The following is a 17703-nucleotide window of genomic DNA, read 5'->3' on the forward strand; positions in this document are numbered from 1 at the left end:
AATCTTCCATTTAGGTCAAGACTCTTGGTTGAACTCTATGCTTGTGCATTTTCTATCTTTTTTAAAGACTTTTTATTTATTTATTATGTATACAACATTCTGCTTCCATGTGTATCTGCACATCAGAAGAGGGCACCAGTTCTCATAACGGATGGTTGTGAGCCACAATGTGGTTGCTGGGAATTGAACTCAGGACCTCTGGAAGAGCAGTCAGTGCTCTTAACGTCTGAGCCATCCCTCCAGCTGCAGCATCTTCTATCTTTTATTTCCCATTTCCTCAAATTTCTTGTGTTCCCCACCATCCTGAGTCTTCTTCCATAAAACCACAAAACCAGAGCCCTATGTTCCTTATCTTTGCTTAATAATGACATCATTATTAACAACAGAAACTGAGCTTTAGCTATCTCAGAATGATCTCTCTCACTCTTAACCTTCATGTTCAATTTACCAAGTCCAAACAACTTTACTTTCTAAATTGTCTCTGGTAGATCTCCTTCTCTATTACTCCTCTCCATTGCTACTGCATTCATTTGGTGTGGTGATGGTGACACCACTTAAAACTTATCTACTTACCTGCAGTTGGATTCCTCTACGACATTTCTACCAAACAGACAGAGTGATGGAAGGCCCCTAGAATGGCACTTGAAATACATTAGCTGTTTAGTGCAATTCTGATATCCAAATCCTCTCTAGATGATATTTCAAGCCTGCTCCTATTCTGGCATCCCTCCCCCACCCATTGACATTTAGATCTTAGATAAGAGAAGTTCTCAGACTAGGACTTTGATTGAAGATGGAGTGCGCCTTTAACTTGAGGTCAGCTGCTTCTCTTAGCCTCATTTTAGGGAAATCTTAGAAACCTTCTAATTGAGAACAGTTGTACACAGACAAACTGGAGGTGAGAGATAGCTAACAGGACTTCCAAATTTCACTTCCCTTGAGATAATTCCATGGTTTTAGAAACACAATGCAGTGGCTCACGCCTTTAATCCCAGCACTCAGGAGACAGAGGCAGGCGGATCTCTGTGAGTTCGAGGCCAGCCTGGTCTACAGAGCGAGTGCCAGGATAAGCTCCAAAGCTACACAGAGGAACCCTGTCTTGAAAAACCAAAAAAAGAAAAAGAAAGAAAGAAAGGAAGGAAGGAAGGAAGAAACACAATGGAGGGAAAGAGCTAGAGTCTATGTGGCTGTGAATGTGGAAGAATTCAGACGACAGGGGCATTTACTAATTCTTTCAGTTACTTGGTTCCAGGATCTGTTCCACGCCTTGAGGGTATGATGATGGTCTCATTGCCTCCAGGAGACTCGAGGAACACTGACAGGAATTTTGGACACAGTGAAAAGTATAAGGATATAATCCTGTGACAGCTAAGTGGAGGTAGGAGTGAAATGCCTCCCATATCCAGCGAGAATGGCCAACAAGTTTCTCTAGGGTGTGTCCTGACTACCAAAGTGGTGGGAAATCATGACATGGTGGGCAGATGGGGTGTCTTGAGTCTAAAGAATCACTGCCTCAGTCTCTCAGTCCTTGCTTTAACCGTATCTTGGTGCAACAATCACCTTTATCTCCCTGGATGCCTAGGATGTAGCCAAGCCTACCTTCCTGGCTGTGCCCAAGATAGGAAGTGGCATATTTTTTTTTGAGAATGGAATAATATGTGGAAATTGCCCAGGATTCTCTCTTTTCTAAACTTTCTCCCATAACCCCCTAGCTATTTGCTGGTGACTCATTCTGATGTCCCCAAAGGAGGTTCTTTCATCCAAACCCAGGACTTTGACAGTGTTGGAAAAACCACTTTATGTGGTAGCCAATTGCTGGCAACATGGTCAGTGGAGAAGGCCTGGTCCTTCACACATCCACTGACCAATAAGAATAAGGCAAGCAACAGGGGTCCATGTTTCAAAAATGGATGCCAAAGAAATCCGGTCTTGTGACCCCCTGCCTTCTCCCCAGGGGACTGCTGGGATGCCCTTCTCCTGAGTCCCTCCCCTGCCTCCTCCCTTTGTGGGCAGGGCTGTACCAGACCAAGAAGACACTGCCCCAGGGGCTTGTAATCTGAGTGAGACAGTCCAATTATCTACAATTTATGGAGCTCAATTGGAGTGAGTTCAGAAAAGAGCAACCTGAACAATTAAGGAACCGGAGGGCTCGGCTTCTGGGGCAAGATAAAAGGCAGGAGGTCTCAGGCAGCCCCAGTGGTTTCAGGAGAGCCGGTGAAGGGGGAGGGCCTGCAAGGTTGTCTGCCAGCAAGGGAGTGTTAACGGGGCCAACACCTGGGAGCGAGGGGGTGGACGAGCAGGAACAAGGCAAGGGATGTGAGCCCCCAGGAAGTGTGGCCAAGAGGCTTGGAGCACAGACCCAGGTGCTGGGAGCCAAGGCATGTTGAGCAAGTAGTAAATTTTGGCTTTCCTGGCCCAAGTCCTGGCTTGAGGGAATCCCAGGAAGCCCTGGAGAGTGGGGCTGGCAGCAGGGTGGTGCATTCACAGAAAAAAAACTCTAGATTTGGATTTAGTAAATGCTCAGGCTCCATAAGAAGTCTGCATGATGGAGAAAGATGATAGTTAGGGTTGAATGCCAAAGAGTTCTGGAATATCTGTTCCAGCCATGCATTCACCCTGTGGGGAAAAAAGTCCTTAGATCAACACAGTTCTGAACTGAGACATAAGACTCCCCAGGCTGGGAGGAGGAGGAGATGTTTCAGTCCTAACTGTACCTCTGCCAGGCTGCGTGATCTTGGGAAAGTCCTTTTCTTTCCTATGAGTTGAATTCCTCCTCTATCAAAACGGGAGGGCTTCTGAAGCAATTGAACACTCTCTTTTAGTGAAATCTTCTATATAATCCTACTCTGTAAAAGAGAGAAAGCAATATCTGATTAGTAGAAAGACCTCCATTGGGTTCAAATTTATGTCATTTACTTCATTATAAAGTCAACTGAGTCAACAGAATCATGGCGGCATTTGTGCCAACTCAGTAGTTGGAAATCAAATGTTCCAGCTCTCACTTGTTACCCGAAATCTATGCTTGAAGCCCAAGGGCATATTAGAACTCTGGGTGAAAGCCATCTACAGGTTATCTCTCTAGAGTCCTTCCAACACTGATGCTTCCAGAATGAATACTGTGCATCCCGAAAGGGCAGATACTGTCTTCTTTCCCCTGTGTTCACAGTGCCTTGGGGCCTTTCACACCTGCCTTGGGGCTTGACTCAGCTGCATCTCACTGAACTGTGGGCCTCTACTCAGGCAAAAGAGGCACTGCCAGAGGCATGCCATTTGGCTGTTTCAGTGCTCCCACCTCAGATGGCTCCAGGTGTTTTTGTAGCAAGAGGACTCACACCAGCCTGGTCTCTGGGTGCACTGCTCTTACCCTTTTCTCTTTGGCTACAGTCCCCAGAAGTCTTCACATCTGGGTGCCAAGGAGGTGGCCCACACCACAAAGCTTTACAGACCAAAGAGAGGAAGTTACCTAGACAAGAAGTTGAAAAGTGGGCCTGATTTAAACACACCTGGGCATAGAGTGCTGACTGTGTGAATGGCATTACAAATTGAAACTCTGAATAGTACAGGTTCTTGGCTGTTTCTTGTGGGGCCTTCCTTGAATGGAAGGTAATTCCAGGTACCCTTTCGAGAATATTGAAGAGGACTTAATAGAATGAGGTACATTTTTATTAGGTTAACGGTGCAGAATTCAATAAGAATATGAAAGAATATATTAAAAGGTACACATGTATGTTCGCTTGTATTTTTCCATTCCTTTCCCTTAGAAATGCAATATCCACACTGCTGTTCATATTCTTTAAAGTGGCTGTATAATATGCCATTGTATATATTCATCAACATTTATCAAACCTATCTCCTTTTGATTAAATCTAAGTACCAGTTATTTATATGATTCACAATCTTACAGCGGCTATTACTATGTACACACCATTCAACAGAGGTATAAGCATGTAAGCATATCTTATTAGAACCTTTTAAAGTCAACTTGGAGGTGGCAGGACAAGTGCTCTGGAATGCTATGGCCTCATTTTGCTGCCCTTTACCAGTTTGGATGCTCTCCCAGACCTTTGGTCTTCTGGGGCTAAATGGCTTTCTGGGACATTACGGAAAAAGAAGCCAAAAAGCTCACACTGGCCTGGAAGGGGGGGGGGGTCTCTTGAGATGTACCCACTAACTAACAATTCCCTTTTTGTGACAGTTTTTTGCTCCTTGAACCACTTGAAGCAGTGGCCAGAGATGGCAGACTACTTTTAGAAGCCAGGCAGATAATGAATATCCAGGAAGCCAGCTTCATGTAGGATGACAGATGGCAACTGACACCTAGCTTCAGCGAGGGAAAGGTGTGACAGTGGTGCTGACTTCCAGAGCAGACTCAATTCTAGCTGCCAGCACTGCCATCATTAATGGAGAAGTCAAGAATTTGGCTTTAAATGAACTCTCCCCAGCATGTACAGAAAAATAATAGAAAATGCATAAGCTCAAAGCACTTTCTATGTGGCAGGCAGTGCTCAAGAGTTTGGACATAGGCTCCACCCCTAACCAAGAAGCTATTTGGAATTGGTACCTGCTGGGAAAATCAGTTTTCTCCAATGAAGTGTCACTGGGTATATCAACTATATTCCAGGGTACACCCCATGTCCACAAGTAATTTGTCAACATAAAATGAACTCCCATTAAGGCAAATTGTTGTCTTATTGTCTTTATTGGTTTTCCGAGACATGGTCTCTTTGTGTAGCTTTGGAGGCTGTCCTGGAACTCATTCTATAGACCAGGCTGGCCTCAAACTCACAGAGATCCACCTGTCTCTTCCTCTTGAGTGCTGAGATTAAAGGAGTACACTACCACTGCCTGTCTGTCTTTGGAGAGAGCGAGAGAGAGAGAGAGAGAGAGAGAGAGAGAGAGAGAGAGAGAGAGAGAGAGAGAGAGAGAGAGAGCTAGGGAGGATCTGTGGGAATTGGGGGAAACATGAGCCAAATATATAATAATGTTGATTGTAACTCAGGGAGATAAGAGTACTGTTGTTTATCTCTGTATTACAGATGAACTAGAGAAAGCTCAGATAATTTAAGTAACCTCCCCAGAACCACACAGATCAAGTGGCAGTCTAGATACAACCCTAGGCTATACTCTTAACCATTATACTATACAACCACTTACTGCAGATCCCTAACTGAAACATGAGTACTACAGAGATCAACACTACCAAGCCAAACAAAATGTTGCTGGAAGCTTCCTGGAGAGATCTCTACTCTACTCTGGAATGAGGCTAGCTGTCATTGATGGGCCTACAAACCTCAATGCTGGCCAAGTTTACTTGCTAGTATTCCTGCCTAGGCAAGATCTGGCTCAGGAGCAAACCTTTTACCTGGCTGTAGTCATACTGCCCGCTGGTTCAATTGCTCCTGGGAACAAGGTGAGGTTGTAGAGCTGGGTCACTTGGCCTAGCTTTGGGAACATAAGAAGTCTCAATACTAGAGGTAGAAAGATGCCGACACTTGGAGTTACCTTCTCATTTTGGTCTTCTTCCTTATTCTCTTCTTTGGTTGTGCTGGGGATGGACTCTAGGGCTTTGAACATGCTCGGCAAGTGCACTCCCACTCAGCTACATCCTTAGCCCTTGGGTTTGGGGGAGAGCATTTTGCCAGGTAGCCCATCCTGGCATGAACCTCGCTAGGTAACCCAGGCTGACCCCGAATTTGCAGTGATCCTCCTGTCTCTCAAGTACCGGGATTACAGGCATGTACCACCATGCCTGGCTAGTTCTGACTCTGGTTTGTTGGCTTGTTTGTTTGGAGTGGGTGGATCTTTGGTGTCTGTCTGTCTGTTTTCTCACCTGTGAACCCCAAATAGTAATCTGTCCTGCAAAGGGTTATTGTGAGGATCAGCAGGACACTGTGTGTACACGAACAGTACAAATAGGATATTCTTAGCAGTAAGCTTGTTTATAGACAAGATGTCATTTCCAAGGGAAAGCTACCCAGAAATGCAACCATGGATGATGAGATGTCTTCTTCTGTCATCACATCTTCCCAGAGCTCTATCTTTGATTCCAAGCTCTTACATCCACCAGGCCACATCTAGGGTTGTATCTGATCATGGGCACTGATATCTGGAACTCAAGGGCTTGGGGCATTTTGAAATTTACTGTAAGTGCTTGTTTGTCAACAAATCTCCCTGTGTTGTTATTTGTTCACTTTCAGTTTTTAAATTTTTATTATATTTATTTATTTGTGTGTGTGCTTATATGAACACACACATTCCACAATGTGTGCAAGGTTTTGCTTATCCACCACGTGGGTCCCAATCAAACTCAGGTCTCCAGGTTTGGTGGCAAGTGCCTTTACCCTCTGAGCCATCTCAACGACTCCACTTTTATGCTTTTCATATTAACTTACAGTTTTATGTTCTGAGTTCAACAACACAAAGCAAACACATGCAAGCATGCACACACACACACACACACACACACACACACACAGAGAGAGAGAGAGAGAGAGAGAGAGAGAGAGAGAGAGAGAGAGATCTTTCCTCAACCTGTTGAAAGTGAGGCTCAACATTGTGGAGAAACTTGATCATGCATGTCATCAACAACTTTGCAGTAAGATCAGTGTATGTCTGCTGAGAATGAAGCTCCAGTAAGCAACAGGAGGAAGGTCAGGAGGGGAAGATGTTGGAGGGTCAAGGTAAGAAGTTGAGCAGTTCAGGTGAATAGGAGAGGACAACACAGAGAATGTAGATGTAGTCCGGTGCTCTGGGAAGGCAGGCACATTGGCATCTGGTCTCCAGTCTTGTTACAATGTACTCCTGAGAGAAACCGGTTAACAGCTGCCTCTGAAACCTTCAACCGAGTTCCCACTGAGTCTCCCACTATTCTAGTCCCACGAAGGGCAGCCTACCAAAGTAGGCCTTTGAGTATGTGAGTGGAAGCCTACTGGCCAAAATGGTGTGGTCAGTGTGTGTGTGTGTGTGTGTGTGTGTGTGTGTGTGTGTGTGTGTGTGTGTGTGTGTGTTGGGGGGGGGTGTTGAATGCCAGCTTTTGCTTTTTCCAACCAGTGGGAACCATTACAAGGGCAGGAAGCCAGCTCAAAGCTCTAGAAGGCTCCTGGCCCTGTGCCAGGGCATCTTTTCCTCAAGGGCAGGAGGCTGGAGGCAGGTGTGGAAAGAATGAGGATCTGGGGACAAAATAACAGACATAATGATGGATCCCTAGGAGAGAGGAGAGAGGAGAGGGGGAGAGGGGATGAGAGGAAGGAGGCAGGGCAAACGGGGCACGGGGGGGGGGGAGACAAGAGGGAGGGAGAAAGGAAGAGAGGGGGACAAGAGGGAGGAAGGAAGGGAGAGAGTGGGGGGAGACAAAGGGCAAGATACACAGAAAGAAACAGAGACAGACAGACAGACAGACATCCAGACACCATCTGGGTCATGTGATGGGACAGTGGAAGGCGCCAAGGGAATCCCAAATGATGACTGACTGGCTTCTTGTTCTGATCGCCAAGGGGAAAGGCAAGCTATTAGCACAAACAGTGAATTGGCCCCTTAATGGCTCTCTTCCTTCTGCACCAAAAGGCTGCCCATGCTGCCCGGTACAACTTAGCAGTCCAGCCTGGCTGGACGGGGCGGCCGGTTCCCAGGCTGTGGCTGAAGCTCTGACGCGCTGAGCTGCATTGCATGACATGGGTTCCGGGAGGCCCAGGCCTTCAGGGGCCTCGAGGCCTGCGCTCCTGCTTAGCCTCCTGCGCCCCGCCCATGCCCCAGCTTCAGCCTGCCTTTGGCCTGACAGGGCGGAACGAAAGCCAAGGCCGCCAGAGGCGGAGGGGAGCAGGCAATCGAGGGTCTGGGTGCGGATGAAGGCGGGAAACGGCCCAGACGTGAGGAGAGCACGAAGAAGGAGAAAGAGGCCAAGAGGGAAGGCCGGCGGGACGGGCTGCAGTGGACCCCCTCGCCTGGGCCTTGCTCAGCGGCTGTGCCTCCGTCTCCCTGGCGCCTCCCGCCCGGGTAGGAGGAGCCACAGCGCCACCCAGCGGCCGGTGTCCGGGAAAGGCAGTTAGGGCTTTTCCATTGCCCCGGAAGAGCTGAGAGCTGGGTGGTGCACAGCCTGGGGGAAGTGTCTGGAGAAAAGCTGGTGCAAAGGCTGGGTAATTTGTGGTTGATAAGCTTTCTAAACCGGACCCTCCGTTCATTTCATCCACCAATTCATTCAGGACGTGGCACTACATGAATCTTACTTCAGGTCTGCTGATAATATTCTTCTCAAGTTCAACAATCTTCCATGGCTCCCAATTGGCCATGATGTGAAGGCAGCCCAGATTTCCTGGTCTGACTGAACTTCAAGGCCTTCCATGTTGTTACCTTAAGCAATCTTTCAAGCTCATCTCTTGCCATAGACTCTACACATCCTAAACCACTCTCTCTTACCCAAATGAACTACTTTTACCACCTCCACATTCATTCATTCTGTGGATATTGACTAAAGCGTTACAGAAGTGACAAAAAAGGTCCTTGTTTGCCTTAGAGCTTCCATTCAAGTGTAAAGACAAAAAGCAAGATGTAAACCCAACGAAGTGAATGTAAAACCCATTGTTCCATGTCCACTTATCATTGAAAATAGTTCCATGCAATCTAGATGGTGTAAGAAGCAGGGTAGCATGTTAGAGAATTGGAACAAGAAGGGCACTATTATCCAATGAGTAGTCAAGAGAAGCCCTCTGAGAAGTTGACATGTGAGCTGAAACTTGACAATGAAGAGTCAGCCTTATAAAACTCTGAGGAAGAACATTTGAGGCTGACAAACTGCAAACAGAAGCTCAACATGCCAAAGAAAAAGATGATAGGTAGGGTGACTGGAAGTCAGGGGAAGTGAAGAGGAGGGAGGGGAAGTCAGGTTGCTTCTGGCTGTGTAGAACTTGGCGAGCCACGGAAAGGAGTTCAGATTTTATTCTATGTGTGATGTGAAACAAGGGGAGCCGTTAGCAGGGAAACACGGCCTGGTTTTCATCTTTAGGAGATTGCTGTAGGCTCAAAGGTCCTTAATTTCCCTCAATATTAATGGTCTTAACTCACCTATAAAAAGACACAGGCTCAGAGAATGGATACGAAGACAGAATCCATCCTTCTGCTGCATACAAGAAACACACCTCAACTTCAAAGACAGACAGTACCTCAGAGTAAAGGGTTGGGATAAGATATTCCATTCAAATGGACGCAAGAAACAAGATGGGGTAGCTATCCTAGTATCTAACAAATTAGACTTCAAACTAAAATCAATCAAAAGAAATGAAGAAGGTCATTTCATAGTCATCATAGGAAAAATCCATCAGGAAGAAGTCTGAATTCTAAATATCTATGTCCCAAATACAAAGGCACCAACATTTGTAAGAAACATTATTAAAACTCAAATCACAAATAAGACTTCACAAAGTTATAGTGGGAGACTTCAACACCCCACTCTCACCACTGGACAGGACCACCAGAGAGAAACTTAACAAAGAGACAAAGGAACTAACAGAAGTTATGACCCAATTGGAATTAACAGACATCTATAGAGCATTCTATCCAAACACAAAAGAATATAGCTTCTTCTCAGTGCCACATGGAACCTTCTCTAAAATTGACCACATACACAGCAACATAGCAAAACACAACAGGTACAAAAAAAATGGAATAACCCTCTGTATCTTATCAGACCACCATACTTTAAAGTTAGAATTCAAGAACAATGCAAATTGCAAAAAACCTACCAACTCATGGAAATTGAACAATGTGCAGTTGCACCATTCCTGGGTCAACAAAGAAGTAAAGATAGAAATTAAAGACTTCCTAGAATTCAATGAAAATGAAAACACAACATTCCCAAACTTATGAAGCACTTTGAAAGCAGTACTAAGAGGAAAGTTCATAGCTCTAAGTGCTCACATGAAGAAACTAGAGAATACTCACACCAGAGAGTTGACATCACAGCTGAAAGCTCTAGAACAAATGGAAGCAAAATAATCAAACTGAGGGCAGGAATCAATAAAGTCAAAACAAAGAAATCAATTTAAAGAATCAATGTAACAAAGAGTTGTTTCTTCCAGAAAATCAACAAGATAGACAAACCTCTATCCAAACTAACCAAAAGGCAGAGAGAGAGAACATGCAAATTAACAAAATCAGAAATGAAAAGGGGGACATAACAACAGACATTGAGGAAATCCAGAGAATCTTCAGGTCATACTTTGAAAACCTATAGTTCACAAAATCAGAAAATTTAAAGGAAATGGACAAGTTTCTGGGCAGATATAACTTACCAAAATTGAATCAACAACAGATAAGCAACTTAAACAGACCTATAACCCCTAAGGAAATAGAAGCAGTCATCAAAAGTCTCCCAACCCCCAAAAAAGCCCAGGGCCAGATGGCTTCAGTGCAGAATTCTACCAGAAATTCAAAGAAGAGCTAATACCAATAATCTTCAAATTCTTCCACACAAAAGAAGCAGTAAGTACATTACCAAACTCTTTTTATGAGGCTACAGATGCCTTGGTACCCAAGCCACACAAAGACACAACTAAGAAAGAGAACTACAGACCAATGTTCCTCATGAACATTGATGCAAAAATACTCAATAAAATACTGGCAAACTGAATTCAAGAATATATCAGAATAATCATCCACCATGATCAAGTAGGCTTCATCCCCTGGATGCAGGGTTGGTTCAACATACGAAAATCCATCAATGTAATCCACCATATAAACAAACTGAAGAAGAAAAACCATATGATCATCTCACTAGATGCTGAAAAAGCATTTGACAAAATCTAACACCCCTTCATGATAAAGGTCCTAGAGAGATCAGGGATAATAGGAACATACCTGAACATAATAAAAACAATATACAGTAAACCAACAGCCAACATCAAATTAAATGGAGAGAAACTCAATGTGATTCCTCTACAATCAGGGACAAGACAAGGCTGTCCACTCTCTCCATATTTCTTGAATATTGTACTTGAAGTGCTAGCTAGAGCAATAAGACAACAAAAGGAGATAAAGGGGATACAAATTGGAAAGGAAGAAGTCAAACTTACACTGTTTGCAGAAGATATGATAGTTTACATAAGTGACCTGAAAAACTCTACCAGGGAACTACTACAGCTGATAAACACCTTCAGCAAAGTGGCAGGATACAAGATTAACTCAAAAAAAATCAGTAGCCCTAATATATACAGACAATAAGAGGGCCCAGAAAGAAATCAGAGAATCATCACCCTATGTAATAGCCACAAACAACATAAAATAACTTAGGGTAACACTAACCAAACAAGTGAAAGACCTGTATAGCAGGGACAGTTAGTCTTTAAAGAAAGAAATTAAAGATACCAGAAAATGGAAAGATCTTCCATGCTCTTGGATAGATAGGATCAACATAGTAAAAATGGCAATCTTGCCAAAAGCAATCTACAGATTCAATGCAATCCCCATCAAAATACTGGCACAATTCTTCACAGACATTGAAAGAACAATACTCAACTTTATATGGAGAAACAAAAGACTCAGCATAACCAAAACAAACCTGTATAATAAAGGAACCTCCAGAGGCATCACCATCCCTGACTTCAAGCTCTAATATAGAGCTATACTCCTGAAAACAGCTTGGTATTGGCACAAAATAGACAGGTAGACCAATGGAATCCATTGAAAACCCTGATATTAACCCACATACCTACGAACACCTAGTTTTTGACAAAGAAGATAAAGATATACAATGAAATAAAGAAAGCATCTTCAACAAATGGTACTGGCATAACTGGATGTTGGCATGTATAAGACTGCAGATAGATCCATGTCTATTGCCATGCACAAAACTTAAGTCCAAATGGATGAAAGACCTCAACATAACTCCAGCCACACTGAACCTCTTAGAAGAGAAAGTTGGAAGTACCCTTGAACGAATTGGTACAGGAGACAGCTTCCTGAACATTACAACTGTAGCACAGACACTGAAACCAACAATTAATAAATGGGACCTCCTGAAATTGAGAAGCTTCTGTAAGGCAAAGGACACAGTCAGAAAGACAAAATGGCAGCCCACAGAGAGCTGATCTCCAAAATTTATAAAGAACTCAAGAAGCTAGTTTCCAAAGAACCAAATAATCCAATTAAAAAGTGGGATACAGAGGAGAGGCTACTTTAAATGCCCTCCCCTGATAATAAGATTGAAGACTAACTTATATCCCATCCTATAGCCTTCATCCAGCACCTGGTGGAAGTAGAAGCAGACACCCACAGCTAAACATTGAACTGAACTGAAATCCAGTTGCAGAGAAGGAGTGATGAGCAAAGGGGTCCAGACCAGGCTGGTGAAACCCAAAGATACAGGTCACCTGAACAAGGGGGAAACTATTGGCCCCCAGACTGATCACTGGGAAACCAGCATAGAACTGATCCAGACCCCATGAATGTGGGTGTCAGTGAGGAGGCCGCCTCGGAAATCTATGGGGCCTCTTGTAGTAAATCAGTACTTATCCCTAGCATAGGAATGGACTTTGGGTGCCCATTTCAGATAGAGGGATGCTCCCTCAGCCTAGACAAACGGGGGAGGGCCTAGGCCCTATCCCAAAGGATATGACAGACTCTAAAGATCCCCCACCGAAGGCCTCACTCTCACTGGGGAACGGAAATGGTATGGGATAGGTAGGGTGTTAGTTGGGGGGGCAGAGGAGGAGGGGAGAGAGAGGAAACTGGGATTGACCTGTAAAAAATCTTATTTCTAATTTAAATAAAAAATGGAGAAAAAAACGAAGATTGCTGCCAGAAGGATACACACTCAGAAACTGAAAGACAATTTCCCCACACCCCCTCTAGCATTTGTTGTCAGTTATGCTGTTGGTATGTTCCATTCTGACTGGGGAAGGATGAAATCTCAAAGTCATTTTGATTTTCATTTCTGTATTTGCTTAGGATGATGAACATTTTTTGTAATATTTCTTAGCTGCATTTTTTTGTTCTTTGAGAGCTCTCTGTTCAGATCCAAGGTCTGTTTTCTGAATGGTTCATTTGTGAGACATCTTTGACTCTGGTCTGAGTCACTAGTGGCCTGAACTAGATGACACCAATGGGCACAGAAGACAGTCTCATAATCTACAGGCATTTCAAGAAATTTCTTTTCAGGGTTTTCTCCCTATCCAAACCAGGAGCTCTTGAGGGAAGATACCATGTTTGAGTAACCTGTTGAGACTCATCCTATACTCCAAGGCAGCTATCCTCATGGTATTCAGCACTAAGTGAATAGATTTGTGTGACCTGCCACACTGCTTATGACAAGCCATAGTAGCAGTAGGACAGAACTTTTAGTCTGTTGCTGTAATGGACTTCTGCATTTTCTTTTTTATCCCCCAGTGTCTTCTGTGCTAGTAACTGGACCTAAGACCTTCATTTGTGTTACTTTGAGTTGTTCTTTAACTATTTAACATCTAATCCCATCCATTTGTTTTACAGACCAAACCCAAAAGGGGAAAAAAGACTCTATGAATGTTGGGTAGAAAGTCAAAGTCATCATAGCTTAAAATGTTCCCTATTTTGACTCTCACACCCTCACATAAGCTCTTCTTTCTGCTTACCCCAATTGTTTATCTGCATCCATTACGCTAAGATCATCTTTAGCCTCTCATTACTTGTTGTATTGCACAGTGCAAGTGAATCTTGGGGTGAAATTGCAAGTCTTAAAAAAAAGATTAAAATTTCATGATATCAGTGAAAATGCTATTGGAGACCATCTATAATGTCACATCAAATCCTTGCTAAATGAAGATTTGGCAGAGATAGACCAGTGGCAAATTGACCTGGGTAATGGCAGGATCAAGGTTTCAAAGAGAGCAACTCAACTCTCAACGGAATAGAAGAGGTTCTTAGGATAATTGAGGAAGCTCTCTAATTTTAGAAAAACAAAACTTTGCTTATGTCTGTGCCACAAAAGTTGACATTGTTCTCTCATGCACTTTGGTCTGGAAAATTGCATTATACTGCTGTGTTTGAGTCATTTTTTGTTCTAAGAATTAGTACACATTTCCAATTATTTACACATTTTAAATAAGAAATTAAGATATTTCAAACTTCATTTCTCAGGTTAAAGTCCCAGAGAAGACTTTCCTTTTTCTATGACTACTATGAAATGTCAGTCCCATCCCCACTTCAAGAAGCTTCATTTTGGCCTATTTTCCAACCCCATTCATCCTGAGATAACAAGGACTACAAGTAGCTGCACGAACACCTCTTTTATGATGATGGTCAGGCCAGGCTGCACATTAGAACCACTTGTGAAGTTTGTTAAACAATGCTGAAATGGAGACCCTCACCACACACTAATTAAATTAGACTTTTTGCTGAAGGGGCCTGTGTTAATACTCTCCAGGTGATCATGTCGCATGACCACCCTGCCACTGAAGTCCTCCCTGCCTCACCCTTTCATGCTGTGCTAAGAGATGGAGGTTGGCTGTAGTTGCACTGACCAGAGGGAGAATTTCAGGGTCTGTGTCTGGGTAGTGCACACAAAGAGGTGGTTGCAGGCTGATGCTAACGTGTTTCAGGTGTCAAAGGGTGGCATACAGTTTGTAGCACTATTTGTTTGCCACAGCCATTATACCCTGTACTCCTTAGATGCATATTCCCTACCTCTTGACTTTTCATGGGTTGTAGCTTATGGAGAGTCCATCTCTCTGTCCTATGCCCAAGGCCAATAGAGCCTTGGACATGTGTGTGGCCAATGTTACAGTGATCATATTACAATTTAATTTAAAAATCATGTGTGTGTCTAGAATGCATCCATCCTGTTGTACTGCCAGCATCCAGCAAACTGACATATTGTAATTGCTCATAGGTATATTTTGAATGAATGCATAAGTTGAATGCAGACAGGATGTGATAAGTACCATGATTAAAGTACAAAGCATTATCAAAATACAGGGAAAGTTTATTTCCTGCTGGAGAAAAGAAGGGATATGGAAGTGTTTGTGGCAGAGAGGATATTTAAGCTGGATTTTGACATCGGCAAGGCAGTGATGGGGGAGAAGACATTCCAGAAGAAGAAGCAGATGAGAGCAAAGGGCAGGAGAAGAGAAGGTGTAGGGCTCATTCCGGGAACAACCATCTGGAAATAGGCTAAGACCTGAGTCACAGCAGCGTTATGTTACACTATCACACTGGTGGGATCAGGTCAGAAAACACAGAGCCTTGGATGTCATGTTCAGAACTTTTCTTCATTTTATAGGCAGTCAGGAGTCATCTGATGTTTTTGATGTTGTATGTGTGTGCACATGTGTATGTGTGCTTGGTGTTTTGGAGTCATGCAGTGTATCAGCTTTAGGAATATTAGTTGTGTCCTTTAGGAAACTCAAACATGCTAGTTTTTATTATTATTATTTTAGGTGTATGAGTGGGTTGCTTACACATATGTATATACACCACATGCATGTGCCTGGCACCCACAGAGGCCATAAGAGGATGCTAGATGTTCTGGAACTGGAGTTATAGATGGTTGTGAGTCACCATGTGGGTGTTGAGAACTGAACCACAGTCCCCTCCTGGTCTGTGCTCTTACCCACTGAGCCATCTCTCCAGCCTCAAACATGGCCATTATATTGAATTCCCCCACAGTACCTATAACTGTGCTAGGTAGAAGATTGACTGGAGCCAGAGTATTTGGACAAGAGACTAGCTGGACAATAGTTAGGCTATTATCACAGTCCAAGAAGAGGTCCTGAAATGGGTTAGTGGGATTCAAGGTGGAAATGAGGAGAAGGGCTTGATAGGTAGTACAGAGATGACAGAATTTGAGATGAGAGAAAAAGAAAACAGAATGACCAATGATCACCAGCTGTTGTGTGAAGTGATTATGTAGACCACCTACAATAAGGTGGTGAGTCAACTTTTCACATCCAGTTTGGTTTCAAAGGCCATGTACTAACTATCATGCTCCGTTGCTTTGAAGGAAATTAGGGGTGGGACTTATATTTCTTTGAAGAGTAATCTGGAAGCTCAGCCTAATGCTCTCCTTTCCTCCATTCTTAGGAAAGAGGCTTGGTGGCACAGGCCCTTGCACAGCTCCTTCAGCAGCAATTCCTGAGTAATTCTTGCTCTTGCAGTGAGGAGATGAACCTGGTGCAGTGGCCATAGGAAATTAGGTAGGGTGGTTGATTAGCTTTTAGGAATTAAGGGACAATATATCAAAATCGTGAGCCCTGGCTTCCCTTACATTCAGAATAAGGACTGGTCACATGCCTCACGTTCCCACAGTAAAACCGTAGACTTGAGCTTTGGCCTTCATACATGCTCTGAAGTGCTTACCACTCCAAGTTGAACCTGCACTTTTCCTCAGTTTTGTCCTTCATGTTACAGTTACTGGCTTAACCACTGAAAGTGGATGGCTTTGTGATTTCCTTGTCTAGAATGGTACACTACAAAGTTTGTCCCCTCTGAGATTTAAACTAACGAAAGTGTTGGCATCTTCCAGCCCATTGTCCTCCTCAGACATTAGACTGTTTCCTAGTGCAGCAAGTTCAATTCTACAGAGTAAATTCATGAAGAGAGAGTTATCAAATTTTACCATTTATTTATTTAAGGGGTTAAACAAGAACAGAGAGCTCCCTGCCCCACAGTGCAACAAAACAGAAAGCAGTACACACACAGACACTCTCACTGAAACACAGAGGCAGGTAAAGGGGAGAGCAGAGACAACTGAACCATAGCCAGGGAAAGGAGTAAGGAATGGGAGACTACTAGGGAACCAGCTTGGAGACTCAATTATAGGAACTAGTGCAAGAAAGTCCTACTAATGAAGCACAGTGTAGAAAATGGCATAAGAAAGCTGCTCAGCTCTGCTTCCGGTGACGGAGGGCAGGGGCAGCTGGGGAGGTGGTGAAGATCAGGGGGTCGGGAAGATGGGGACAGTCAAATGACTTTGAGGTGGAGTGTGGTGCCCCTTTCCCCTGCCACTGGGCAAGGCCTTGGGCTGGTCTGAGCCAGGGGTCTCCAGGGCACTTGGTGAGGGGGAAGAGAGGATGGGAGTCTCCAAGGGTCCATTCCCTGGGACCATACTGTCCCCCTTTGCTGCCCAGTCCCTTTTCCCCTCCTGAGGATACAGGAGTTAGAAGGCAGTACTGGGGTCTCTCTGGAGCTAAAGCCCCCACCTTTCTCTTATACATAAGCACATCTGGGAAGGGTCCAGCACCTCTTACCCTCCCCAGCTAAAAAGAGCACTCTAGGGATGGGGTATGTGGCCAGGCCCAAAGTGCTGAGGGCCAGAAGATGGAGGACACATGGTCCAGGCAGAGGACAGGCTGTGAGATATGAGTAAACTGGCAGAGAAGGGCTTTATAGGCTCATAAAGCTGATTTGGGATCCAACCATGGTCCTTGAATGAAGGAACTCTTACCTACTAGGGGGGCTTCCATCCATCCTAAAGCTGGCAAGATGCGGCTCCTCCTTCCCTTACCTTCACCTGGTTTCTCTGTAATGCTGCTCCAGGTCTGTCTTCCCTTATTCATCCTTTTGATCTCTGAAAGCCCCTGGCCTGTCTGTCCCACAAAGAATCTGGCTCCTGTTCTTGTCAACTTTCATTGGCTTTTAGATTCCCAGGCAATATGTCCTCCCTTTTCCCCAGCAGATCAGAGCAAGGACAAAGGCTCCCGAGCCTCATCTCTCACTAGTCTCTCGAGACTGACTAAACAAGTT

The sequence above is a fragment of the Cricetulus griseus genome, chromosome X (genome assembly GCF_003668045.3).
Source record: "Cricetulus griseus strain 17A/GY chromosome X, alternate assembly CriGri-PICRH-1.0, whole genome shotgun sequence".
NCBI lineage: Eukaryota > Metazoa > Chordata > Mammalia > Rodentia > Cricetidae > Cricetulus > Cricetulus griseus.